Source organism: Chionomys nivalis, chromosome 26 (assembly GCF_950005125.1).
Source record: "Chionomys nivalis chromosome 26, mChiNiv1.1, whole genome shotgun sequence".
NCBI classification, from domain to species: Eukaryota; Metazoa; Chordata; class Mammalia; order Rodentia; family Cricetidae; genus Chionomys; species Chionomys nivalis.
Genome location: NC_080111.1, coordinates 37954800 through 37981877, shown reverse-complemented (window position 1 = coordinate 37981877; position 27078 = coordinate 37954800). Strand labels below are relative to the sequence as shown.

Below are 27078 nucleotides of genomic sequence, written 5' to 3'. Positions count from 1 at the left end.
GTATTTGGTTTGGTTCTATCTTATTTAGACAAAAGGGGGAGATGTAGGGACATAGCCCCACCCATTGGGGGCGTGTTCGCCTCGGGCTAATGTTTACGGATAAATCTGCCGGGCGTGAGCCCAGCAGCCCTTTTTCTTTTGCTTCACTTTTCCAGTACTCCGCGGGAACCTGTGGTCCTATAAGTCTATTTCCTTATTAAAGCTGTATATATCTAAAAAAAAAAAAAAAAAAAGCTGTATATATCTATATAATCTGTCTACATTCATTTGCGCCACCACAGAGATCAATGCATAACATCATTAAAGAGGCTATTCTTTGTTAATATTCTAAGTGTGTGATATGATTTCTCAGTGGAAAGGCATATTAACACTAGAAGAGCTGCATTTCCATCCAGATAGAAGTATTGTTTCTGAGACAACTTCTGTTATGTTGACTCAGGTGAATTGGTCCTTGTCTCTTGCTTTCCTGGACAGTGACCTTGAGTGTCCCCTATATCACACCATCAAAGTTCCTTTTTTTTTTTTTTTTTTTTTTGGTTTTTCGAGACAGGGTTTCTCTGTGGCTTTGGAGCCTGTCCTGTAACTCACTCAGGTAGACCAAGCTGGCCTCAGACTCACTGAGATCCACCTGCCTCTGTCTCCAGAGTGCTGCGATTAAAGGCATGCATCACCACCGCCTGGCTCACCATCAAATTTCTTAAATGACTGTACCAATTCACAGTTTTAAAATTATGTATTTGCCAGGCAGTGGTGGTGCATGCCTTTAATCCAATCACTCGGGAGGCAGAAGTAGGCAGATCTCTGTGAGATTGAAGTCAGCCTAGTCTACAAGAGCTAGTTCCCGGATAGGCACCAAAGCTACAGAATTACCTGTAGAAGGGAGGCGAGCAGGCCTGCTTTTCATCCCTGTCTCAAACCAAACCAATAAGTTAAAATAAAATAAAATAAAATAATGCATTTGAGTCATGTAGTTGACTACCCAATGCAGTCGCAAGAAAAGGATTTTCATATGGAGCATTTCTTCTGTCCTCAGACCAAAATTGGAAGAATAGATTATTGTGTTCACTGCAGGGGGCACAGCATAGGCAATGAAGGGTTGGATCCATCACTATGGAAAAGGGCCTGACTGAGGTAGTAGTAGTGGTTTGTAATTGCCCAGCATGTGTAAATTAATGTCATGTGAATGAACACAGACCAGATTGTATGGGTGTCCAGATTAGGAAGGTTATCTTGAGTGAAGGAATATTGAATTTGCAATTAGGCAACTATCCTCTGCAGATATGATCAATCTTTGTTTATTGATATTTATTGAGCTCTACAATTTTCTTTGCTTCACTCTCTGCCTCTCAACTCCCCACTTCAACCCTCTCCCAAGGTCCCTATGCACCCAATTTACTCAGGAGTCTTGTATTTTTATACTTTATACTTCCCATATAGATTAGAGGCATGTCAGTCTCTTTTAGCATCCTCATTTTTGTCTAAGATCTGGGATTGTGGTTTGTAGGCTGTCTTTCTTTGTTTTATGCTTAAAAACTGCCTATGAGTGAGTACATGTGATAATTATCTTTCTGTGTCTGGGTTAACCCACTCAAAATAATGTTTTCTTTATCCATCCATTTTCCTGTAAAATTTAAGATGTCATTATTTTTTTTCTGCTGTGAGGCACTCAATTGTGTAAATGTACCATAGTTTTTTTATCCATTCTTCTATGGAGGGGCATTTAGGTTGTTTTCAGGTTCTGACTATGACAAACAAAGCTGCTATAAAAGTAGTTGAGCACATGCCCTGTGGTTTGATTGAGCATCCTTTGGTTACTTATCCCAAAGGGGTATTACTGGTTCTTGAGAAAGGTTGTTTCCTAATTTTCAGAAAAATTGCCACACTGACATCCAAAGGGACTGTACCAGTTTGCATTACCACCAGTTGAAGTTACTTTCCTGTCATGACTTGGTCAAGTAATTATACAAGACATAAACTAGTTAAGATAGGATAATTAATGAATATATTGTTCTTATTGTATATAAGTGTGTATTGGGCTTAGAACTCTCTTATTTAAACAAAAGGGGGGTGCTGTAGGAAGGCTTAACAGCCAGTAGTTGCCAACCACTGGGACATGGCCTCTTGTACTAAAAATGCCAGTATAGAGCATGACTCCAGCCTCTTTTCCGGCTGCATGATTTGGTTTCTGATCTCAGTTCAAGCATAGGATTCTGATTTGTGAGTCTATTCCTAATAAATAAACATCTATTTCTCAGTTCTGAGCTAGTGTTGCATTTCTTTTAAGAGTCCTTCTTTAAGGATCATTAAATGTGAATGTTTGAAGTGATGAAATGTTTTTTTTCAGTTTTTGACCATAGACCAATAGTGACTGGGTTCAGAATGTACGCAACTGAATGAACAACCTCACTGAAAACATAATGTGTTTGAAGAACTTTCTCTCCTTATTGGTTTTATTTCAATTTTCTGTGGATCTTTAGTAGGAGAAGCCTTTCTAGATGAAATTCCTCATTGTATGCTATGAGTTTCAATACACTAAAGTAATTTCCTGACATTTATATCTACTGTGTAGTGTTTGACATTAATCAGCCAACTTCCTACTTATACTGAAATGCTTTTTACCATCATTATAGGCTGTCTCTAAATCACATAAGATAGAGCAGAAACAGTTGTTATTCAGTGTTTAAGAGTTTGGTAACCTGTTGTTCTAATTGTTTTGTTTGCTTATCTGAGTAATTGTGTGGCTCTATATTCCTTAAACTAAAGGGAGGCATCATTCCTGGCTCTATTTGTTTCCATGTTATTGGATGATGGCCCTGGAATGCAGGTATTTTTTATGTCAAGTATATTCTGCTGTGCTGAGCTTCATGGTTATCTTGAATTTTAACATCTGACAGAGAGTATCACTCTGATTCCTAGGATGCCATCTTGTGGGTTGATAGAATTAATACTGCCTGAGTATTTTGAGTCATAAAATTACAGTTGTATGAACATCTTCTTGCTTGTTATGCCTGCTTTGATTTTTTTAAATCAATATGACTGTTTTATATGTCTGCATGGATATGTATTTTTTAAGGCAGTGACCTATGATGATCTACATATCAACTTCACTCAGGAAGAGTGGGATTTGCTGAATCCTTCCAAGAAGAATCTCTACAAAGATGTGATGCTGGAGACCTTCAGGGACCTCACTATATAGGTAAAAATGATTTCTTTCATGCTTCAAAATATGGAGACAACTTTTCCTTGGCTTATAATGTTGTTCTGTAATTTGATTTAGAAAGAAGAAAATGAGATGAATAACACAATCATAGTTCTTACGTGTGCTTAAGATAATGAGCTAACTGTTGTACAATATTAAACAATATAACATACATATTCTGGTACTGTATTTCAGGGTACATTTTGGAGGACTGTAACACTGAAGAACATAGTCAATGTTCTAGAAAACCTGCAAGGTAATTTTCTTGTGCAAGTTTATAACAATGTGCCTCTGATGAGTTTGTAATATGTCCTGGAAAAATTAATCAAAAGCAGCAGTGTAAATAAACACAGCTTTAAATGCATTGATGGTTATTAAATTCTTACAAATCCATATTCCTCAATTTCTCATATGTGAATTGCATTCGCAAGGCATTCATTTAAGAAAAAGTCAAGGAAGCAATGACTAAACAGATATTACCATTGAAGTCATAGCATCATGAGAGCTTTGTAGTAGATCTGCCAGTCCATTTGTTTCTTGCTACTTATGACAGAAAAAATGTATACACATTTTAGTGATGAGTATAGCTGCAAACTTTCTACTAAATCAATAGCCTATGGTAAGACTTGGATTACTCATATATTTTTTGTGACTTGTTAAGTTTAGTGAAAGTAGCAGTTATAGTCAAGGGTCAAGGGGCTGTTGTTGTGGAGAAACCTTAATATCTATACCACAAGTCTATGAGGAACAGCAAGTCAAACCATGAGGATTCAATGTGGATATCTTTTATTCACTATTCTTCCTTTACTATGTATATTATATGTTACTCCACACAAGTGTATGAGAATATGGATATGGAAAGATGTAGCATAAGTCTCATTAAGAACAATTAGAAGATAAACTGTACTTCCCATGGAGAGTATACTTGTTCAATTAAATCCAAGTATACAAGTAATTGGTTTTCTACCATCATTGTTAATACATAAACAACCTCACATTACAAAAAAGCCTTATGAGTTCTAGGTCTTCAAATACTTCTTGGTGTCTTAGTTCACTTAGCCAATGTATAATGATTCATAGTATAGTAAAATTTATGAATGCAGTAAAGTTGGTAAGGCACTCAGTGTAAGTAGTTCCTTAAAAAATGTGAAAAATATCATAGAAAAAATATAGGGATAGTATAAATGAAATAGTAAACAATGACACAAAGGAATTTATCAACACAAATATTTTTCCAGATGCAAAATGACCCCTAATGAAAGAAAAAAACATGATTTTTAACAAAGTAATACGACCTTAATATTTGATTCATTTTTACAATTTGAACAAACTATGAAATTAATTCATACAGATATGAGGTTCAACAGTGTATTGAATGTGGTAAAGCTTTTACATGTGTCAAATATCCTTGCAGTATTGAAAGAAATCAAACTGAAGAGAAGTTTTCAGTATATTCTCAATGTGATAAAGCCTTGTCTTATGACACTCACCTTCTAAGAAATGAAAAAACACATACTGGAGAAAAATGCGGTGAAATGAAGCAATGTGGTAAAGCCTTTGCTTATCATAGTCATCTTCAAATGCATGAAAGAACATACACTGGAGAGAAACCCTATGAATATAGTCTAGATGTTAAAGATTTTGTTCTTTATGAAAATCATCAAAGTCATAAAAGAACACATAATGAAGAAAAATCATATGAATTTAATCTGCTTGGTAAGGCCTTTGCTCATCACAACCATCTTCAAAAGAATAAAAGAACACATACTAGAGAGAAGCTTCTGTAAAGCAAAGGACACTGTCATTAAGACAAAAAGGCAGCCTACTGACTGTGAGAAGATCTTCACCAACCCCGCAACAGACAAAGGTCTGATCTCCAAAATATATAAAGAACTCAAGAAACCCTATGAATGTAATCAGTGTGGTAAGGCCTTTGCATATCACTGTGAACTTCAATTGCATAAAAGAACACATTCTGGAGAAAAACCTTATGAATGCAATCAGTGTGGTAAGGTCTTTGCTCAACGCGGTAATCTTCAAACACATAAAAGAACACATACTGGAGAGAAACCCTATGAATGTAATCAGTGTGGTAAGACCTTTGCTCAACACAGTCATCTTCAACACATAAAAGAGGACATACTGGAGAGAAACCCTATGAATGTGATGAATGTGATAAGGTCTTTGCTCACAACTGTGCTCTTCAATTGCATAAAAGAACACACACTGGAGAGAAACCCTACGAATGTCATCAATGTGGTAAGGACTTTGCATGTCACAATCATCTTCAATTGCATAAAATAACACATACTAGAGAGATACATGTGAATGGAATCTGTCATGAATCCTTTTTCCCAATCATCTCCAAATATGTAAAATAAGCCATCCTATAGAGAAACTCTGAGTTTAATGTGTGTGTGTTCTTTAAAAACATTAGAAAAATCATACTGTAGTGATACTCTAAGAAATTCAGTGTCAGAATGTTTAGTGCTTCATATAGGTGTAAGAATTTTTGTGTGTAATCAATCTGATTAAGTTTGTGCATATTACCATAATCTTTGGACCTGTGGAAAAAACTGAGGGCTTATTGTAAATTATTCTTTAACCAAAAGCAGTTATTGTATAGAAAAGAATTTTATAGTGTCAAAAATTTGTTCAAGCATCATGATACATCTTTTTATTTTAGTTTGAAGTGGCAAACTAATGAACAAACATTTTATGAAGCATTATTGGTTGGAGAAATGGTATTCAAAGAAACATACATTGGTCCTGAAACCAGAGCCAAAAGAAAGCACCTTGTCTCTGAATATAGAAGTATAAAGAAACAACATCTCTCTGAAAACAGCTAAAACATTAAAAGGGGCCAGTAAAGAAACACAATTTGGCTCTCAAACCAGATCCATAAAAACAAACTCTATCCTTGTCCAATTGAGCACAAAAGCAACGAATCCCTCTGCAGAAAATCAAGTCCATCTCTGAGCTTTTTCTGGATCAGGGATTGAAATCCAGCAAATACCCACCATCAAAATCTCCTTTGTTCTCTGTTATTAAGAAGTCTTATTTGATCCATATGCTCATTCAGTGTGCAGCTGCCCCTTTCCACACATGGCAGAGGTATTCATACTCATGTTTTCTTTCTTCTCAAATGAATCTGATTCAAGATTTATGAGAATACCTCTTTCACTGGAATGTTTCAGAAAATCCTGGAGTTGAGCCAAGATACAATTGATGCTTCTGTTTTGGAACTTACTTAGTCCAGAAGATGACAGAAGAATTGGACATATATTATGAAATATTCCCTTGGGAGTAGAGGAGATCAGCACCAGATATTTATTTCTACTGGGAAACTTTTTTTTGTTTTTTTTTTCTTCTGTTTTTTGAGACTGGGTTTCTCTGTAGCTTTGGGGCCTGTCCTGGAACTAGCTCTTGTAGACCAGCCTGGTCTCTAACTCAGAGATAGATCCACCTGCCTTTGCCTCTGCCTCCCAAGTGCTGGGATTAAAGGTGTGAACCACCACTGCTCAGCCTGGAAAACTTTCTTAGAAGAATTAATTTCTTTTCCTTCAAGTCTAAGTTTGCTTTTTCTTTACATGAACCAATTCATTGTGTAAGTAAGCTGTACGATGACTCTCAGGTCCTCTTTTAGAGAAATGAATGAATATTTACAGGAGAAAAGTGTTCATGAGTGAAAAACTGTCTTAAAAGTTGTTTTCATTGTAGTTGTGTGATGTATGTGTGTGTATTTGAATGTGCATTCTGTATCCACATAAAGTTAATACCTTGGATATTATTGCAGAAGAAATTAACGGAAGCTGTCAAACATCTGACATTAGTTCTCACCTAGTCATGACTCTAGTGCCTTAAATATTTTAAGTCTATTTATATCTTTTTGAAGTCTGGAAATAGGAACACACTCTTAGACAAAAAGAAAGTTCAATTCATGACAACAATTGGTTAATTTCTTTAGACATCACAGTTTTCTTTAGCTTTAAGTAAATTTTTTTATCATAGCCTTGAAGGAAGTAAATTATATACCATGTTTAATCAAGACTGGTGGAGATCATTGCAATGTGGTTTCTACATTGAAATATTTGAAGTACGTACTAAAGTGAGCTATATGTGTGGCAAATCCATTTAGTGAATTCTATTTTGCAATCTTTATATTACTTCTATGGATTTTGTTCATCTTTTATTGTGCCTTTACCAAGTGATGGGTATTTTCTGCTATAATGTATAGAATGGTAAACCCATCATACTTGTGTCCCATTGGTTATTGAAGTGTCAGGCCATGTGGAAACATACTTTTCAAGTAAATGTTTTGGGTTGTTTCTGGTTTTGATTTTTATCTTTTCAGAAATTTCCTTCTGCTTTTGTTTGTTATTAATCCTAGCTTGGATGTCAGTAAAAATTTAGGGTTAATTTTGAGCTCATGGTGCTCAAATGTCTGTCCCTGTATACAAGTCCAAGGGTCGATGATGAGCTCCAAATGTGTGTGGTTTTTCAACAGAATTTGACAATATTCACATTAAAATGACTGATAAAATAAATAAGAAGAAACATTAAATACCTTATGTGTATTCAAAGAATTATTTTCATTTATCTTTTATAGATGTAATAAAGTAGTATAATCAGCAATCAACTGTTTATCTGACACCATAACTTAATGTTCTTTTCTTTTAAAATTTTTTGATCTTTATTGAGCTCTTCATTTTTTGGTGCTCTCCTCCTGCCTCTTTCCTTCCCTTCAACCCTCTCACAAGGTCCCATCCTCCCTATTTACACTGGAGATCTTGTCTTTTTCTAATTTGCATGTATATTAGAACTTTGTATATCTCCTTAGTGTCCTCGTGTTGTCTAAGTTCTCTGGTACTGTGATTTGTAGGCTGAATTTCTTTGCTTTATGATTAAAACCCACTTAATGACTGAGTACATGTGATAATTGTCTTCTGTGTATGGGTTACCTCACTCAAAATGATGTCTTCTAGCTCCATCCATTTTTCTGAAAAATTCAAGATGTAATCGAGGTTGGGATTCTAGTCTTGCCCATCAGAGTCTTTTGCCACTGATCATCTCATTGGTGCTCAAATTCAATTAGAAGAGATATTACAACAGTAAAGTTTTATTTTCTTTTCAAATTGTAAATGTAATTTCATACAAGAATAGAAGACCATGGGACAATTTGAATAGTCAATCCGCTATGCATGTGAAAATATTCTTTCCAGCAAAGATTTTTTAATTTCTTCATTCTGAGAACAAGACATGTATTTATACTTTCTCAGAACCAAAATTACAGGCGAGAAAATTGCATCATTTATTAAAGTTCATTGCTAGCTTCTATATCTTGTTTACCCTAATACTCTTACAAATTTTTTCATATTTGTTGACTTCATCAGTTACTTACACACATTTCTACATCATCTCATTCACAAATAATTTTTAAACCAAAGGAAGTGTCTTTGAGTGTTTTTGCAGTCAATTGACTCCCTAGGTTTAAGGACTAAAACTCACAAAGTGAAAGTAGATCATAGACCACTGTTAGTTTTCCTATCTGCGCTACATACACAGTGTGGCACAGGTATATTCCAAAAACACACTTCAAACATTTTTATTTTATTTTTTTATTGTTTTTTCATGACAGGGTTTCTCTGTAGCTTTGGAGCCTGTCCTGGAACTCCCTTTGTAGACCAGGCTGGCCTCAAACTCACAGAGATCTGCCTGCCTCTGCCTCCCTCAAACATTTTTAAATGGATAGAATTGACAATGCAATAAAAATGACTCATGATTGTGAACATATGAAGTGGTTTGGCCATTTAAATTATACAATTTGAAGAAATATTGTTATTTATCAAAACAATGAAGTTCCCTTTTAAGTCTTTCATTATGTTTTTTTGACTCAATATGTCCTTTAAAAACATTTCAGCTCAACTTAGAGGTGCATGGCTCTAATTACAGAACACAGGAGTGTGGGTGGGTCTAATCTCAATGAGTTTGAGGCCAGCTTGTTCCACATGATGCATACCTGGCATCAATGGCTATGTGGACAAATCCTATCTCAAAAAGATCACAAAAGACAAAGCCATGGAGGCTGGAGAGATGGCTCAGAGGTTAAGAGCTTTGCCTGCTCTTCCAAAGGTCCTGAGTTCAATTCCCAGCAACCACATGGTAGCTCACAACCATCTGTAATGGGGTCTGGTGCCCTCTTCTTGCCTGCGGGCATACACACAGACAGAATATTGTATACATAATAAATAAATATTAAAAAAAAGACAAAGCCTATCCCAAGTTAAGGAAGTTTTCCTAATAAAATCTAGCTGGAGTCAAATGGATTTCAACAAACTTTAAATATTCCCTCATATAGAGACAGCTCTCTTAACAATGAAAATAAGAAGCAATATACAAATTCCATTCACATTCGATCCATTGAATCTTTGATAACCATCTACAGTGGACTTGAAGTGATAAAAGACGGAAGGAACAGTGTGACTCCTCTACCTGAAGAATTATGACACATGTGGGACCTGGAGAGTTGTCTCCTGAGTACTATTCCTCTTGGGTACCCAAGTTTGACTCATAGCACCATATCTTATTGGATAGAACTCCCTGTAGTTGGAGGTCCTGAAGACCAGGTGCATTCTTATGGATGCTTAGGGTACAAAATGGGCAAATACTGAAAAGACAGATCTGTATTTGATTATATATTTTAACTAGGTTTTCTTCATGTGTCTGTTACCTTAAAAAGGAATGAAATTAAATTTAGATGTAGGAGTTTGACCAGTGCGTATAGCAAGTGTATCTCGGGTACTAGTGATGACCAGAAGACAGTGTCTACTCTCCTGTGACTGGAGGTACAGACAGTTGTGAGCTGTCTAGTGGGTGCTGGGTATCAAAGATTCTCTGGATGATTCTCCAATGTTATAAGTGCTGAGCCTTTTTTTCAGCCTCATGAACATGTCATTAATAATAGTAAGGTATAAAAGGATGATCTAAGTTCATCTTAATTCATCCTTGGCCCAGAAGAAATAAAGGACTGATAGTATTGGAAAGTAACTTAGTCTTTGTTCTTAAAGAATTCTTGACCCCAAATGTTCATCAAATGAGGGAAAAGTACAAAAGAAATAATCAGGAAACAAGCAAAAAATGTAAGTCTTTAAAAGATAGTTGGCTATTTACACAAAGCAATTGAACATAATTGGAACATAAAAACTCACTTATCAGGTGTACCCTTGCTTGAGATCATTCTACGAGGTTGTGGATCATTCTTGGTTGGCCAGAAAGAGCAGTCATGTTGTTATCATTTATTGGTGGCACCTTCTACTAATGACAGTAAACACATCACTTTTGTATTCACAGTTCAAAATTTTCTCTTATCCTGACTTTTGTTTGTAGACCATAATCATCATGCATTTAAATAACTCAGAATTCTGAACTACTAAGAAATTGGACACAGAATTAAAAATGGGGAAAATACCATTTCACAGTAAAAGTCAGGAATCATATCTTTGAACACAGAACTTTATGGTAAATTTCTTTTTTTTTTTTTTATTTATTTATTTTTTTTTAAAAATGTTTATTTATTTATTATGTATACAATATTCTGTCTGTGTGTATGCCTGTAGGCCAGAAGAGGGCACCAGACCTCATTACAGATGGTTGTGAGCCACCATGTGGTTGCTGGGAATTGAACCCAGGACCTTTGGAAGAGCAAGCAATGCTCTTAACCACTGAGCCATCTCTCCAGCCCTATGGTAAATTTCTATATGATATAGTGCACAGGAGCAAAGGAGATCAGTGTTCTGACTAAGAAAGGACATTTCTGTGAAGGTGTTGAAGATAATTCCCAATAATACTGTCTAGAAACTATTCAAGATACAGTCATGTTGAATAAATGACCAAAGGTGGACTGCAGCCACAAACACATGACCTTAACACCAGAGTATATCTGTCCTGGAGAATCAAGTCAGGGCTCCACACATTCTTTGATTTGCAGAAATACAGGGGTGTGGCCAGAAGGTTCATAACCTAGGACCTCAGGTCAGCAAGAGAAAGAAGACACTGTACGAGAAAACTTAATGTTTCTTAAAAGAACTGCCTATTTTCTGCAAATGCCGATTCAGAAAGCCATCTGTAAAAGGAGGCAAGACTCTGATCACTGAACTCTAGTATAGCCCACCAAAGAAAAGGCAGTTACCGAGAAGCTACATTTGTCTCTGTAGTTTTGTGTTTAGATTCCTTTTCCAAGGTATTTCAGATTTTATCTGAAAATTTTGGCCACACATTGGAATGCCATTTTTCTTTTATTTATTTATTTGTTGTTTTATTTTTTGTTTTTGTTTTTGTTTTTGAGACAGGATTTCTCTGTGGTTTTTTGGAGCCTGTCCTGGAACTAGCTCTTGTAGACCAGACCAGTCTCGAACTCACAGAGATCCGCCTGCCTCTGCCTCCCAAGTGCTGGTATTAAAGGCGTGAGCCACCACCGCCCAGCTGGATTAGTGTGATCTTTAGAGTATAGTTGGAGGAAGTAGGTCACCGGAGATGTGCCGTGTAAGTTATATATTTCTCTGGCCTTTCCTGTATTCCTTCTCTCTGCTTTCTAGTCCCCATGTCATAAAGAAACTTCTCAGTAACCATTCCAGTCATTGTGAATTTCTGCCTAATGACACAGGACTAAACAACTGTGAACAGTTGTTCCCAGAAGAATGCCACACCTATACTGGGCCTTCTGCAAGAACAATCAGTTGATTAGAACTTTTGTGATTCTGGAGAGGTTTGGATGATGTAGGTTTAGAGCACAATTATAGTTTATCTTAGATTATCTTTAGTCCCTTTAATAGTTATTTGTCTTAGTGTTCTATTTTCTGTACTAAGGGATTTTAAAGGACTTCTCCACATAGTTATTGATTTGTAATATGCAAAAAGAGTAATTTTGCATATTGAAACCACAGAATTTATACCCCATGATGCAGAATTGACTCCATTGTTTCTTCAGGTTCAAGATATAATCAGGAATAGGCTTTTTTTTATATACATAATACACATTAGATCCCACATGGGTCTGTTAGGTCCTCTAGCATAAAGAAATGTAGAATCTGAATAATAATTGTTTGGAAATGTGATGATGACATCAGGATTCATAAAAATATCATGTCAATAGCACAGGATTGAAAAAGTTCTTTTTTATTACATGGCAACAAGCTGTATAAATAAACACCACTGTGTTTGAGAACTAACAGATGTCATGAATTTGTCTTTTTCTACTTTCCATGTATATTAGATTCATGCATGCCTCTTTTAGGTTCCTCATGTTGTCTAGGTTCTCTGGAATTGTGAATTTTAGGCTGGTTTTTCTTCTCTTTATGTCTAAATGTTACCTATGAGTGAGTATATACAATATTTCTTTCTGGGTCTGGTTACCTCAACCAATATAGTGTTTTCTAGATCCATCCATCTGCCTGCACATTTCAAGATTTCATTATTTTGCTGTGTAGTACTCAATTGTGTAAATGTAGCCCACTTTCCTTGTTCATTCTTTGGTCAAGGGACATATAAGTATTTTTCACTACCTGCTGCCTAGTGATTTGGATGTAGCGCTCTCAGCTCTTTCTTTAGTACCAAGTCTGCATGCACACCACCATGCCTCCTATTTAAGAGAGAACCCACAAAAGTGTACTTAACAATTTATTCACGGTTCAAAGGAAAAATAAACTCAGAAAGAGAGAACTAGGTATAGACCACTGTTCTAGATGATCCTGTCATATAATTCTCCCAAGAGCTATGATGACCAACAGCCAGGATTGCACCAGCTCTGACTAACAAAGAGAGAACATAAACTCCTACTCCTTTTTTTGGTCACATTTACAGAGAAAACCATACCCATGGTAAGTCATGCCCAATTGTCATAGACTATCTAAAATATATCTCAGCTTGACCTTGAAAATATACCTAATATAACTACAAGATGGATTATAATTGATGACTACTAATTTAAATTTCATGATATTCTAATTAGTTGATAATAATAGCTTTCAAGGTGTACAAATTTGCATTAAATTGTTAAATAAGGTATATAGGTACAATACTTTGATCGAGGTTAGAAACATATATATATGTATATATCTAATTTTCTAACAAAACAACTGTAATTTTGAATCAATTTACAAAAATCGATATCAATATAAACTGAGATTACCCAAGCACCACCAAAGTAGACCATCCAAAGGAAATGCTTAACATTCCAACAGCTGCAGATAGGATCATCTGCCAGCACACACTCACCAGGACACCCATAGGCAAATGTCAGCCAATCAGGGGTCCTAAAACTTAGAAACCCCTCACCCCCACCTTTACTACTATAAAACCTCAACTCTAACTCAGCTCAGGGCTCTCCAGTTATTCCAATACGCTGGACATGCAGAGAGACCGAGTTTGTAAACTTGCATAAAATAAAGGCTCTTTGCTTTTATATATAGGACTTGATCTCCTTGTTGGCTTTTTGGAGACTTTGCAGATTTGGGCATGACACATTTATGTATTTCAGCATACTTATTTACTCACACTTAACAAGCATGAAGTTGGAAGGGATTTGTGGCAGAGATGGAATAAAGAGATAAAAAATGATGTATTGTCTTTTGATTAACAATTTTTAAAGATTAATTATGAATTAAAAAGAGGGGCTAGATAGATGGCTTAGCAATTAGAGCACTGGCTGTTTTCACAGAGGACCCTGTTTCCATACCTAGCCCCTGCATGCTAGCTCACCATTTGTTCTGATTCAAGTGCTAGGTATCTCATCCCTTCTTCTGCCCTCTGTAGGTACTGTGCATAGGTGCATGCAAGCAAAATATTATATAACTAAATATTTTTTAAGGTTAGAAAAAAGAAAGATTGAAATTCTCTACAGTGATGTCCTGACCCTAAGACAGACAGCAAGCCAGGGCTAGTTAAAATGGACACCTTCTTACCTTTCTTGGAAGCAGCTGTGGCCTTCTGCCTTGCCACCCTGCTCACAGCAAAAGCAGCTTTGCTCTGAGAGTAACAGAGATCATCATAACTGTTCATCCAGGAGCACTGTATAGAGGGCCGTTAGGTGACTTTTCCTTCAAGTTTTTTGGTTTTTTGTTCTCTATCTTTTGTATCTGTGAGATATATGGTGTTGGTACAGTTATCTTTTAGATCAAACATCAAGATTGACAATCAACTTTTCACAGTGTCATCTACTTGATTTTCAAGTAAGACCTTATGGCAAAATATGAACATTCAAGAGACATTTATTTCCATCATTTGTCTAACTTAAATATGTTCCTACAAGACTTCGTGGTAAGAATGTCCCTAAATATCTGTTTTTACATTGTAATCATGTTCACTAGTGGATTTGTTAATTTATCATGCTTAAGAAAAGGGAGAACATTACATGAGCATGTTCAGACGTCCTAAGTAAAATCCCCATTCTTCCTTTGTTGAGAAAAAACATTATTTTGAAAATAACTCCAGTGCACTTTGTGCCTCCTGCAAGCAATATTTTTTTCTCATTTCTTTTGTCTTGGCTGTTATAATGGCTATTTTTGGTAGTCAAACTGACTACCTCTGGAATTAACTAATACACAATGAATTAATTATACCTGAAAGAGATTTTACTTAAAGGTTTTGTTTTTTGTTTTTGTTTTAAAGCCAGGGTTTCACATTTATTTTAATGGTTCAGAAAATATATATGCACATATATACACACACATACATACATGTCATAAATACATATGTGGAGATAAAGACACAAAGAAAACATAATAAAACATTAAAATTGAGAATCGATGAACAGAATGTGGAAAAGTTCATTGTATTGCCTCACCACCTTTCTATAGCTTTTGGATTTTAAGCATACACACACATTCAGCAATCACACAAAGCTAACCTACACTGTCCACAAGTAGAACCACTGACAGCAAAGTGAGAATTCAGAGCAATGTAATAGCTTACATGAAAGAGCATCACTGGAGCTTCTGACACTGCGAGTATCTCCATTGAGCATGAAGGCTAGTTTCCTTTCCAGTTATTAACTATATACTCCACACATTTTTTTCTGAGTATGTATTTCCAAACTGGAAAAGGTAAAAACAATGGAATGGCATATATAAAAATATTTTGAAGGAAAATCTCTACACCTGATTTTATGTGTGTTTGTGTATAAAAATAAATGGTTTTGCTTTGTAAGATATGAGGGGGCTTTTGCTAAGGAAGTTACACATGTGAGGTCAGGTTACAAAAATGTACTCACTATGAGTTAATCATCTTAATTTTCCAAGAGATAGTTCTGTACAACCAGCAATTCTCAACACCGGATAGTTTGACATTAGATAATATGCTTTTCTAAACAATTTCCATAGATTGTACAACAGGCCACAGGAACTTTCCATGCATATTCTGTATATGCAGCTCAAGTTTTATTGTGAAAACCTGAAAGTTTCTGTTATTCAAATGTTGTAAATAATTTATACTGCTCATGCGTCAGCTCTGCCTGTTTTGGACAACCTTTTCGGACTCCCACATTGGATGTCTCTGTGTCTGTCAAGCCCTCTGCAGTCATCTCGGTGATGTCAGGTCACCTAAGAGTCCCCATCTTCCCCATCTGAGTCAGTGTCAGCGTCTAAATCCTCATCACTGTCTTCCTCCCCTCTGCAGCTTTGTCTACAGTTAGAACCTTGATTTTTAGTATTTGCTGAATTTTCTGGTTCTTTATTAAATTGAATAACAATGTATTCTTTCTTTCCACATTTTGCTCAAACTTCAAGCTCACAGGCACATGGTCTACATATTATGTGATAAGAGTCCTTTACTGTCTTCTGTAAACATTTAACACACTTCTTAGGCTTTGACAGCGGTTTGTATTTGCTGTATTTTACACGCCACTCGAGAACTTCTTTGCAGCGCTGACATACTCCATCATGAAGTTTTGCATTAATTTTCTTGGTCTGAACACACTTATCAAACTTGTCATTTTTGAAGGTGAACATATTCTGGTGCTTCTGTGGCCTGGAGTGAGAAACGTTGCCTTTCTGGAAACTCATCACCAAATCACAAGCCTACTTAAAGGTTTTGAAATGGGAAAATCTTCCATTAATCTGGATAGTTTGAAATAATTGGACCCAGCTTTAGCTGCTTGATGGCCATGCACACTTTTAACACCATGACTCAGGAGCAAGAGGTGTGGTACCCTCACCCCTTATTATCAAAGGGGTGAGAAGAAATTTCCTAGCAGAATGTTTTCTCAGGAAGATAGTGACCTTCCCCTCTTCCACCTGCAAGATTTCAAGCAGAAGGTCACTTAGATCAGCCCAGCCATCCACCTGGTACAGGCTGTTAAAGATGGCCTAACTCAAGAACAGTGGCCTTGCTCTAAGAACAAGGAGAAAGCTGACTTAACAGAATAAAAGGGAGCAAAACTCCTTGTACCCATGCCAAAGCAGCATCAAAGATTCTCTTTGTAGTTATGCCTTTAAAATCTTACCTCACAGAAGAGATACAACTTCTCTCTACCTTCCTGTAAGGGGATGGAGATGAGTTCCAAACATGCTTGCATTATGCTGATTAAACCTTGCTTATTACAGTATGGGCATCTCTGTTGGTCTCTCTTTCTGGGGGTCATAATCTGGTCACAACAAAAGGCACTGGGATTGTTTGAGTTTGAGACCAGTCTGGCCTACCGAACGAGTTCCACACCTACACAGAAAAATCCTGTCTTGAAATCACCAAAACAAGAAAATCTGAATCAAACAAGACTATTATTTAACTTTAACCTTCTCACCTTCTGGTAGCAGCAATTACATAGAAAGTATATTGAAGCAGAAAAGTCTCTTTTTTGTCACCTTGCTCTGGCTACCAAGCTCATTCCTTTACTAGTACTAGAGACTACGTCTTTGAAATTTTGGTGAATACTTAAAACCAGCTGAGACATCAAACCTCATGGGCTGAACAACTACTGGATTCTTCACTTGATCTTTGGGAAAAGGCTGAGAAGCAATCTACTGGATTCTTCAATTGTCATTTATAAGTAGCTATTTTTAGACAACCTGAAACATATCTTGTGAGACATTCTAATAAGCCCACTTTTTACATACATGTTGAGATTCATTCTACCTTTCCTGTTCATGTAGAGAATCTTGAATACCACAGTTGTATATTTTATCCACCTGACCATGGAGGAAGATGTGCTGGCAAACAATAATGCTAATGAAGACATTCCTTCTAGTTCCATTATTCACATTTCCATGAACAGTACTCTTTTTATTATTATTTATTTCCCTGGAGTTTGCTTTGAATTTCAGTAATAAAACCCATAAAGCAATGGAGCCATCATCCAGCCTTCTGATGGGGTAAAGACCTATCATTTTGTTTGAGATCTGGCTCCAGCTTTTCTCTTTTCTATTGTGTGAATCCTTGTGAAAACCATGTAAAAAGTACCTTCAATTCATCTGACCTCAGCATGCAGCCACAGAACAAATATCTCCTTTTGTGATCTTAAAACTCTCTTTATCTCTTAATATTCTGGGCATTCTTTCCCCTGTGGGAAAGGAGTTCACTGTACCCACCTAGCACAGCACAGTGAACTCATTGTACAAGCTAACTGGCCAAGTAGTACTCTGGAGGTAAAAGGGAAATCTCCTATGGCGTCCAGGATTATGATGATGTTGGCTGTTATAGCCAGGGGCAAGTGCTATTGAAATGCATATCTCAGCCAATCAAGAAATGATCTTTGACTCAGGTGGATGGAATGGCCCGAAATCTCTGTGCTGTCTCTTTAAGTACACTTCAGTTCTGTGGGAAGTGTTTTTGTCACTCAGGTCTCACTAGCCAATCAGGCCCTCCAGGTGACCTGCCAGTCAGATGTTTTGCAGTGCTCTTCCGGGTATTTGCATTCAGACTCGATTATGCAGAGGAGCTGGCACTGGTGGTTTCCTGTGTTCCAGTGAAGTTGCTGCTGCAGGAAGTTGATAAACTTGAGAGCTTTGGCGAGCTGAGAAACCACAACATGGTGAGTGGGGGAATGCTGTCTCCAGATGGGGAGAAGCAGAGGGTGAGGTGCAGGAGACAGTCTGTTTTGTCCTGGCAGGATCGGTGTGGGAACCTGCCACCAGATATCCTGCATTGTGAAGTCCCACGTGGTCCTGTTAATTCCTAGACCTAGGGACAGACCTCTGAATAACTTTGTGCTTTGGGCTTAATCCGCTTAGAGAATTGGGAGCAGGGTGCTGTGTGTTCAAACATCTTTCTTTCTTGTCAACTTCAATATGCCAAAGTCAGGGAAGCCTAGTTTCTTCATCATCTTCTCAATGTTGAGCACTTTGCATTTAACCTTTACATACAATCTCCATTTATGTTTAACTATGTGGACGGTGTCAAGGCATCTCACCTGTTGGGTAGCACTGCACTTCTAAGCTGCAACATAGAAGAGGAGAATTGCTGATGCAAAGGATTCGCCAATGCCTTGGAAATAGTTCAGTCTCCCAAAGTAGAATTTAGCTGAGGGAGGACTACCTGTAAATCACCCAAAAGATAAATGTATTTTAATCAGGGCTGTTAGAGTTTAGGATGCTAAGGTACACATTGTTTAACTGGATTGTCCAGATATTTGGCTCCAAACCATTACAAAGAATCCACTGTTGATTTAAAACCAGACACCAGGCACATCCCCATATCAAAAAACAACCTTTATCAAGCCTTTCACGGAGGCATTACAGTTTGGCACCGTAAGTGTGTGAAGTGATTTCTTAATGAAAGTTATATTAATTCTAGAACAGCTGCATTTCCATCCTGTTAGAAAAACAGTTTCTGAGACAAGTTCTCTTATGTTGATTCAGGTGCCCTAGGTCTGCTGCTGCCCAGGGCAATGACCTTGCTGTCCTGTATATTACACTTTCAAAATTCCTACAAACAAATGACTGCACAACCTCACAGTTTTAAAATTATGCATGTGAGTCATGCAGTTGACTATGCATTGCAGTTGCAGGAAAAGGATTTGCATATGGAGCATTCCTTCTGTCCTCAGACTACAAGAGGAGGAAGTGTTTATTGAAGCTGGTGGAGACACAGTGCAGAAAGGACAGGCTGGACTGAGGGTGAAAACTTTTCCCCTTCATAAGTAGTTGAGATTAGCTGTGTGGATTCAGGTAGTCAATTGTAGATCCTCTGTGAATGTCCTGATTGACCATTGTTTGCAGTCCACAGACCAGCACAAATAGGAATCTGGGAAAGGGACTGACTTTATCTTTAAAATTAATTGCTATATTTACAGTAGTTCATCTACAATAGAAGATCTGGGCAAAATGTTGTGGCCCTACTTAACAGAACTTTTCTCTATTAAGACATTGATCTTTAGAGAAAATACATGAAAAATTTTTAATGTGCTCTAATACAAATCCCTTGTCTATGGAGTACATGACCATAAAGTCTGTCTCAAGTTTTCAAAATAATTTTTGAGGTGACAACTACATCATATTTACATTTTCCTTGCTGCTTCCAACCCCTAAGTCCCCTGTATTGTTTTCTAATTCCTGTCTGTTCTTCTTTAACAACAGTTACAAAGTAGCCACAGTTACACAGTAAAAGTAGTTACTTTATGAATGTGACCTGTTTGTCTGCAGGATTTCCCATCTCTGAACCAATGGGATGGCTGAACTGAAAAGTGGGTATGTAATGGAATGTGCACACAAAGGACCCTGTGCTTTAGATGAGGAAGAGGATGTGCTCTAGTAGAGTGGGAAAATGTGTACTAAATACAAACTGTCTAAACTGGGGCCCTGTCTGCTGGGCTGGGAGGGCAGGACTGGAAGGACTGTGCTGTCGGAGTCATTTGATCTCTGATCCTGCTGTAGAGGAGCTGCTAATATTGAGAGGCCCAGCTGGGTGACCCTAGCTAGTGAGGGATTCTGGGAAGGGTTAAAAATCAAGAGTACTAGTGGGAGACTGTTTGTGAGTTCATTTCATGATTCTCTTCTGTCTCTGCTGTATGGGGTGGTAAGAAAGACCATAAGCAATCCTGTAATAAGTGGGTGGGGGGTGTTCAGAGCAGGTCTGTTGAAATATCATTTCTGCTGATACTTAGAAGTACCATGAGGTAGACTGTAGTTATGTTGGTCCATGTGGTTCATGTTGGCAGTGGCCCTTGTTCTCTGAGCCTCTTTGTGTATAGAAATACTGCAGCCCTGGAATGGAAGGAAATGATGCTGGTTGTATCTCTGTTGTACATTGTGAAGAGAGTTTATAAAACTGAAGGTTTAGTTTCTAGAAGTTCTGAATATTGCATTCCAATTTCAGGTTTGTGTTATAAAGATTACAAATTGTTTAGGACCTGGTTGAGCAATAGTCAAGTAGAGTGCTTTTAACATGGTGTTACCACTAGCTACAATGGTGTGATCCAGTGAAGCTTAGTTCCAGGGGACAAAAAGAGTTTCTGATGTGCAGAGATTTCTCGGTGTGCAATGTGTTAAACAGGTAGATAGGGCACAATCCACATATTCTGCTCTATTCCATGTAGCAGGAAGCAGATTTTAAATCATTTTTTAGGTTGTTTTGATATTGAAAAAAATTAATTAGTTTAACACTTCATCAGGCATCTTAAAATATATGCTCAGTTAACAGAAAGGAGTAATTAAGGCCATAGAGATAGGTTACACAATAGATTATTAACTTTTACAGTTTTAAATGCTAGTAAAAAGGAAACAACAGCTGTGGGGAGACATTAGATAATAAAAAAGCCCTGCTATATTAAACCAACCTGTATGCTTTAAAGATTCATTGCATTCAGAATACAAACCACGATATGTATTAAATTGGGGAATAAAGTTATAGAGACCACTTCGATCCTTAAAGATTAGCTTCAAACAAAAAGAACTCTTGAATAAAAGAGACAATAGTTTATCAGAGAGCATTATCATTCAATCTTAACTAATTCATAAGATTAACAGATGTTTTCCTTTTGATTAAATGTAATTTCCAACAATAAATCCTCATAAAGTTAGGGTTACAGCAGAGTTTTGTTTTGTCTTTACAAAAGGATGAAAACATTGAACTAGGGAATCTAAAAACCACTAGACAACTGAGGTATCTAAAAAGATAACACATCATCCAAATAAAATATCCCCCTTCAAAAGAATAAATTGGCCTAACAGTCTCTTATTATAATAATCATGTTAGGTGTGTTTTCAAGGTGAAACAAAAAGACATCCTGTTTCCTTTTTTAAAGACAGATTCCTCTGTGTTGCCCTGGCTTTCATGGAACTCACTTTGCAGGACGGGCTGGCCTCTAATTTAGTGAGATATACCTGCCTCTGCTATAAAGTGATGGGATTACTGGCATGCACGATTACAGCCTGACAAAAATTCATTTTACATAGACAGGTGGTGTTGTTTCTTCATTTTAAATGTTGTTTGCTTTATACTTCCTGTTTACTCAGGTAATATTATATCTCTCTGAGTTCTCTGATGGAGCTAAAGACTCGATAATTATAATTATGCATGTTAACAAATTGAAAAAAATGAACTAAAAAATGTATAAAAAGTAATTTATGTAGAACACCCAAGGTTTACTAAGATAGGATAGATGATCAAACGTTTTCTGTAAATTTAACAAATGCAAATAGATTGGACATTATTAGTGTCATTCTTCAATGTATAAATTATATATAGTTATTGTATTTAGTGCATATAGCTTTACTGTGTTAGTTAAAACCTTCATTTTTTAATTAGACAAATAGGGAAATGTGTGATATTTTGATTATATTCTGATAATAAAGCTTGCTTAGCATTATAGCAGAGCTAATCACCACCTGACCAAAAATTACCGTAGAGGTTTTCTGGAGGACTCTGGAGAGATAGGAGTCAGGATTCCTAAGGCAGGCCTAAGAGAATATTAGCACTTTACTAACATGGAGAAACTGAAGAGGTGGTAGTCACTATTTGCTGGTTAACTGCTTCTCTGATCTTTCAGTTAGTTACCCTGCTCTCTTACTCCTCACTTCTTATTGTTAAATATCAATTAGATTAGTGCTTCAGCATGGATAGAACTTTCTAAGCTCTTTGAAAATGAAGCCCATGTACCTGAGATAGAGCCACGGATTTGTCATTTGTCCCACTAAATTTTTATCTTTCCGGGGACTGGAGAGATGGCTCAGTGGTTAAGAGCATTGCCTGCTCTTCCAAAGGTCCTGAGTTCAATTCCCAGCAACCACATGGTGGCTCACAACCATCTGTAATGAGGTCTGGTGCCCTCTTCTGACCTGCAGACATACACACAGACAGAATATTGTATACATAATAAATAAATAAATATTTTAAAAAAATTTATCTTTCCTTGACCCACTCTTTTTTAAAATATTGTATGTTGAACCACCCTTGTGTCTCTGAGATGAAGCTGACTTCATCATGGTAGATGATTTTTTTATGTGTTCTTGGATTTGATATGCTAGTATTTTATTGAGTATTTTTGCATTTATGTTCATCAGTGAGATGGGTCTGGAATTCTCCTTGTTTGAATCTTTGTGTGATTTGGCATAAGGGTAACAGTAGCTTCATAAAAGGGGTTTGGCAATCTTACTTCTGTTTCTATTATGTGGAACCCTTTGAGGAGAATAGTTATTACTTCTTGGTTCTAACAGAATATTGAACTGAAACTGTCTTTCCATGGGCTTTTTTGGTTGGAAGGCTTTTGATGACTTCTTCTCTTTCCTTGCAGGTTATAAGCTGATTTGAATTGTTCATCTGGTCTTGATTTAATTTTGGTATTTTATTGACTTCATCCCTCAATTTGATTATTTCCTACCTTCTACTCCTCCTGGGTGAGTCTGCTTCTTTTTGTTCTAGAGCTTTCAGGTGTGCTGGTAAGTCACTGGTGTGAGTTTTCTCCACTTTCTTTATGTAGGCACTTAGTGCTGTGAACTTTCATCTTAGCACTGCTTTCATAGTGTCCCATAGATTTGGGTATTCTGTCCCATCATTTTTGTTGAATTCTACAAAGTCTTTAATTTCTTTCTTTATTTCTTCCTTGACCTAGGGGTGGTTTAATAGAGCACTGTTCAATTTACATGAGTTTTTAGGCTTTCTGTGATTAGTGTTGTTAAAACCTAACTTTAAATCATGGTGATCTGATAAGACACAGGGGGTTAATCCATTTTTTTGTATGTTGAGGTTTGCTTTGTTACCATGTTTGTGGTACATGTTAGAAAGGTTCCGTGAGGTACTGAGAAAAAGGTTTATTCTTTGTGTTTTGGTGGAATGTTCTTTAGATGTCTGTGGAGTCCATTTAAGTCCAAACATGTGTTACTTTTCTCATTTCTCTGTTTAGTTTCTGTCTGGATGACCTGAAGTCTCCTACTATTCTTGTAAAGCGATTTAAGCTTTAGTAATGTTTCCTTTACATGTGTGGGTGTTCTTATATTTGGGGCATAGATGTTCAGGATTGAGCCTTCATCCTGATGGATTGTTCCTGTTATGGGAAAGAAGTCTCCTTCTTCATCTATTCCGATCGGCTTTACTTTGAAGTCTATTTTGTTCACTATTAGGATACCTATACATGTGTGCTGCTTAGGTCCATTTGATTGGAAAATCTTTTTCCAACACTTTATTCTTCAGTAATGTTTGTCTTTAAGGTTTAGGTGTGTTTCTTGTATAAAGCAAAAGGATGGATCCTGCTTTTGTATCCATTTTCTTAGTCTGTGCATTTTATAGGTTAATTGAGTCTATTGATATTAAGAGATGTAAATAACGAGTGATTGCTAGTTCCTGGTATTTTTCAGTAGTGGTTTTTATGTGTTTCCCTTCTTTGGGGTTTGCGGATGTTAGGTTATCTGTTGCCTGTGTTTATAGTTAGCTTCCTTGGGTTGGAGTTTTTCCTGTAGTACTTTTTGTGTGACTGGATTTGTGGATAGGTATTATTTAAATCTGGTTTTGCCATGGAATATCTTGTTTTCTCCATTTATGGTGATTGAAATCTTTGGTGGGTCTGGTGTCTGTGGTCTCTTAGTGCCTTCAGCACATCTGTCCAGGGCCTTCTTGGTTTCATGGTTTTCATGGAGAATTCCATGGAGAATTCTGATAGGTCTGCCTTTATATTATACCTGACCATTATCTTTTGCAGCTCTTAATATTCTTTCTTCATTCTCTATGTTTCGCATTTTGATAATTATATGTTGGTGGGCTTTTTTTTTGGTCCACTCTATTTGGTGTTCTCTAAGCTTCTTTTTTTTTTTTTTTTTTTTTTTCTGGTGTCAGTATTAATTTATTTTCTTTTTTTTTTTTTTTTCTAAGCTTCTTGTACCTTCATAGCGATATTCTTCTTTGGGTTGGGAACGTTTTTTTCAATGATTGTTTTTGTTATTGTTGAATACAGTTTCTGTGTCTTTGAGTTGGTGATCTTCTCTTGCTTTTATCCCTCTTTTTCTTAGGTTTTAATTTTTTTCATGGGGTCCCAGATTTCCAGGATGTTTTGTGTAAGGAATTTGTTGGATTTATTGGTTTTTTTTGACCAATGATTTGATTTCCTCTATAGTATCTTCAGCACCTGAGAGTCTCTCTTTTATCTCTTGTATTCTCTTGGTTACACTTCCTGCTGTACTTCCCATTTGTTTATCCGGATTTTCCATATATAGAATTCCCTTCATTTGTGTTTCCTTTATTGCCTCTATTTCATCTTCAAGTCCTGAGCTGTTTGTTTCATCTGTTTGATTGTTTTTTCTTGGTTTCTTTGAGAAATTTATTGATGTCTTCCAATTTTTTGTTTGTCTTTTCCTTAATTTCTCTAAGGGAATTTTTATTTCCTACATCTTCCTCCTACAGCTATATTGGGGATCCCATCATCCTCACAAAGATACATTGAAAACCATTTTCTTTGCTTCTCCTGGGTTAGGATGATTAATTCTTCCTGTTGTATGACCACTGGGTTCTGGTGTTACCATGTTGCTTTCTATGTTGTTGGATGAATTCTTGCATTGGCACCTACCCATCTCATCCTTCAATTGGTGCCAGCAGTGTCTTTGCCTCTTGGTCCAATCCTTAAAGTGGTTGTTTGTGTCTTTGAGAACTGTTCTTGGCCAACTCTGTGTTTCAGAGAGTCATGCCACTGAGGTCTGTCTTTGCACTCTCTCTTGGCCTGCTCTTTTGGTCTGCATTCCTGGGTCACTTTCTTGGTCCAGCATGTGCAGTCACAGCATGTGCTTCAGCGTCCCTGTCTTGGTCCAACCTGTGAAGCTGGATCTTGTGTTTTCATGTTCCTATGTAGTTGCAAGGGGCTGGGAGGTAGGATGGGGGATTTTGGGGGTGGAGTGAGATTTGTAGCTTTCAAAGTCAGATGGATGGTGTGGAGGTGTTTGAGCAGCACACCTGGAGGAAACTTGCCTGTTTACTGTTGCCTGCCTTTGCCTCCCAAGTGCTGGGATTAAAGGCATGCGCCGCCACCGCCTGGCTGGTCATGGACTTTTTAAAGATTTGTCAATTATATTTTTTTAACAAAATGTACATTGGCCAGTAGCCATGCAGGAAGTATATGCTGGGTGACCAAGCAGGAAGTATAGGCAGGGCAGATCAGAGCAGGAGAATTCTGGGAAGAGGACAGGTTCAGCCTGCAGTTATCACCCAGAGGCAGAGGATATAAGATGAGATTGCCTTGCTGATTAAAGGTTCCAAGCTATGTGGCTGACACAGACAAGAATTATGGGTGATTGTAGAATGTAAGGGTTAATAGGAAGCATGATCTAATAGGCACACCAGTTTAAAATCAATGTAGACCTCTGTTTTTTGGGGACTGAATGGCTATAGAACCAGGTGAAACAGAAACCTCTATTAACAAATGTTGTCAATGTGGATAACGAAATCCAATTGATATCTGAGAAAGCTTGGAAATTAATTCTAGACCCAAAAGAACGAAGTTAAGCATGGTTTCTTGATATCAGCATTTTCTTAGCTGGGCTCTGTTTGAAAGAGGCAAGCATTTCTCATTTAAGAGAAGCTTCCTGATTCAGTTTTAGCTGTAAAAACCTTGCAGCCCTTTTAAGAAGCACCACATCAAACACTTAAATGGTGTCTTATGTAAGTCACCCTCATGCTTCTTGGTTTTGATAGGGACCTTGAAACTCTATAGAATTGTGGCAATAAGCATGGCTCCTGCCATTACCTCAGCCATGAGGCTAGACTCTCAGAAAGCTCAGGAATCAGGTGGATCCAGCTGTCAAAACCAAGGTTTTATCTGTAGCCATATTGCTTAGCAAATTATAGACTCATTTGGTCAGAAAAAGAGAGATATACATTAAGGATAAATTCAAATGAAGAAACCTGTAAGTGGTTTCTTGTGTGTTTAAAAATATATGTAGACTTGGGATAAAATGATAATGTCCTAAAAAAAAGGAAGAGAGTAGTTGATTGTGGGGACACATGACTTCATATTCCATACTGGGTGGCAGAGGCAGGTAGATTTGATTCAAGGACAACCTGGTCTACAGAATGAGATCTATGACAGCCAGATATATACAGAGAAACCCTTTGTCAAAAAAATATTAAAAAGAAAAAGAAAAAATAGAGTTTAAAATAAAACCACATATAAAGATGAAAAATACAAAGGGAGTCTGGATACTGTGTGTTATTTTGTTTTCTTTGAATTATTGGAATGCTGAGGAAGGAGCAATAGCCACTAAAAGACTTTTGATTATAAATGCTGCTGGTTTAATCCAAAATATATGTTGGCAATACCTTCCAGGAAATTTTAAAAGTCATTAGAAGCCCACAGTTGATCTCTCCTAATTTGTAACTTTTGGGATCAAATTTTTATAGATGTATTTTATGTCCTAAATAGTTAATAGAATCTCTTTGTATATTTTAAGTACTAATTTGTAATACCCAAAGATATA

At 36.9% G+C, this 27078-nt stretch overlaps 2 pseudogenes; one reads left to right on the top strand and one right to left on the bottom strand.

Moving 5' to 3' along the window:
• Positions 1-15792: 15792 nt before the first annotated feature.
• Positions 15793-16254, bottom strand: LOC130867119 (uncharacterized protein C9orf85 homolog; annotated as a pseudogene).
• A 1128-nt stretch (positions 16255-17382) lies between these two features.
• Positions 17383-27078, top strand: part of LOC130866885 (olfactory receptor 13J1-like) — a 64220-nt pseudogene continuing 54524 nt past the window's right edge.